Source organism: Myotis brandtii, unplaced genomic scaffold (assembly GCF_000412655.1).
Source record: "Myotis brandtii unplaced genomic scaffold, ASM41265v1 scaffold506, whole genome shotgun sequence".
In the NCBI taxonomy this organism is placed as follows: Eukaryota; Metazoa; Chordata; class Mammalia; order Chiroptera; family Vespertilionidae; genus Myotis; species Myotis brandtii.
In genome coordinates, this window is record NW_005369287.1 from 603,168 (window position 1) to 605,768 (window position 2,601).

Genomic DNA, 2,601 nt, shown 5'->3' on the forward strand with positions numbered 1-2,601 from the left:
GACTTGGGGGCATACACATGTCAGAATATTCCATCAAGATATGGGAACACATATTTTTGGCAGGAAGGTCCTAAATGTGCAGGGAAAGACTGCCTGTGAAATAATTCAGAGTGATGCATTTAGTCAGAACCCCCTTGCAATAACAAAATGTTAGCATCATTTATAATAATAAAAGCGTAATATGCTAATTAGACTAGACAGCTAAATGGCCTTCCAGATGTCATTCTGGATGAAGCCGCCGCGGCAGGGGCTGAGGTAGAGGCGGTTAGGGGCGATCAGGCAGGCAGGCGGAGGGGTTGGGGTGATCAGGCATTCGGGCAGAGGTGGTTAGGGGTGATCAGGCAGGCAGGTGAGTGGTTAGTGGCGATCAGGCAGGCAGGCAGAGTGGTTGGGGTGATCAGGCAGGCAGGCAGAGTGGTTAGGACCCCTGAGGGGTCCCGGATTGCGAGAGGGTGCAGGCCAGGCTGAGAGACCCCCCCACCCCCACCCCGTGCACGAATTTTGTGCTCTGGGCCTCTAGTACTTTATAACATTGTTCAGAATGTTCAAAAGACACATGACAGTATAAACTCTTAAAACAAGTGGAATAGTTTTTATGGTGCCAAATAGAAAGCAAGTATCCTATAAAGGGAGAAGTAAAACACAGAGAAGTTCCAAAATTGCCTCATGTATAGTCTATGTAAAAGTATATTTTCGTAATAAAATTCTAAAAGCAACATAGAAATCTGCTTGGCTGGACACTTTGCTTATATTGCCCTCTTAAATAAATACTAAAGTACAGCAACATGGTGTGAAGGGAATTAGGGCCAGAAGATCTGAGTTCAAATTTTAGTTTCTCCATCTACTAGTTTTGTTAACTTAGGCAAGTCACAATCTCTCTGAATCTCAATGTCTTTGTTACTAAAATGGGTATAGTAACCCCCATATCTGAAGGTTGGTCCAGTACTGAAAGGGATAATATATTTAAGTGCTATCACAATGCTGTGCAAATCACAGGTACTCAATAAGTGTGAGCTCCCTTCCAGATTTCCCAGAAGACACAACAAAATATTTCTCAGTTAGTTTGGTCTGAGCCAAAACAAGTGGTTAAAGAGTAAAATAAAAAGGGCAAGAGAGTTTCATCGTAATATTATCCAAACAATCTTTGGATTAATTATGCAGTTATATAAACTGATATTTAATAAACATCATTGAGGCCCATCATTGTGGCTCAGTGGTTGAGCATCATCCTATGAACCAGGAGGTCATGGTTGGATTCCAGTCAGGGCACATGTCCGGGTTGCAGGCTTGGTCCCCAGTAGGGGGCGTGCAAGAGGCAGCCGATCAATGATTCTCTCTCATCATTGATGTTTCTATCTCTCCTCCTCTCCTTTCCTCTCTGAAATCAATAAAAATATATTTTAAAAATAGATAGCCCTGGCCGGTTTGGCTCAGTGGATAGAGCGTCGGCCTCATATTTAAAAAAAATCATTGAGTTTATTGATATTATTCAGGTAATGCATTATTACCTGAATAGGTACTCTTTCTTGCAAATCAGCTTTTAATTTTGTCTTTTAACTGATTCATCAAAATATGTCATTCATCCTTTATTCAGAGCATAAAATAGGATGCTCTTTTGTCAAGATTAATCTCCTCTTGATCCCAGGTAAAAGTTATTTTGCTCACAGATCTGAGAAAAAGTGACACGGAAAGAGAAACCGTGAAAGGTTAATGAAATTGTCTTTCAAGGCCGAGGGTATCATGCAATGAAGCATGTGTTGAGGTCTCACTGTCTGCAGACCAAAGTTCCCTAATTCATGCCTTGAACCTCTCCTATCAATGATGTAGTCCAAACCCCCATGAAGTCTACAGGGCAAGCAGGCCTCCTGAAACTACAGAAGCACAGAAACAGCCCCTAGGAAGCTTTGGGGACAGGTTCTTAACATAGAATCCGTGGGCATTTATCCAGGGGGTTCTAGAACCAACCCTGTAGGTAAAGTTGTGTCTACGTGTATTTCCTTCTTTTTCTCAGGAGGCTGCTCAACTGTCACTTCCCTCTAGTGGTCTCGTCCAGCCATTCTATCCTGCCAAAGGGTGTATATAATATAATCTCTCTCATCACTGTTGTGTCATTTCCTGCAGAGCCTTTTACACAATCTGCCATTACCTTGCTTGCTTGTTTAAATCGGTCTACCACACAGAGAGCAGGGTCCCGGTCTTCCTCCAGTGCCTTGGACCTTGTGGGTCTGCAGAGGGGCTTCTGCAATGAATGACAGGTCTGTGTCTAGCAGGTATCTAATGGACTGTGTGCATTCCTCCTCCCCACTCCCCACCAGTCTTCTCGGGAAACGATTTTTAAAATCACTCGTTTTCATTTTGAACATCAGGCTGCTAGCATTTCAACCGCACCCACTCACCCTCTCACCCCCGTTTCCTACAGTCGGAACTGCCACCCGGGCCCACTTACCCAAGCCCGTGAGGGCGGACAGTTCAGAGGCGACCAAGACAGGTGCAGCCTTGAACAGAGACGCGCATCCATTCACATCCCTGGCCCTGGTCGAGGGCCCGGAGGAGCCACCTCTAGGCCGCCCGGGCCTCCGCCTACCGGCGGTCGCACTCCGC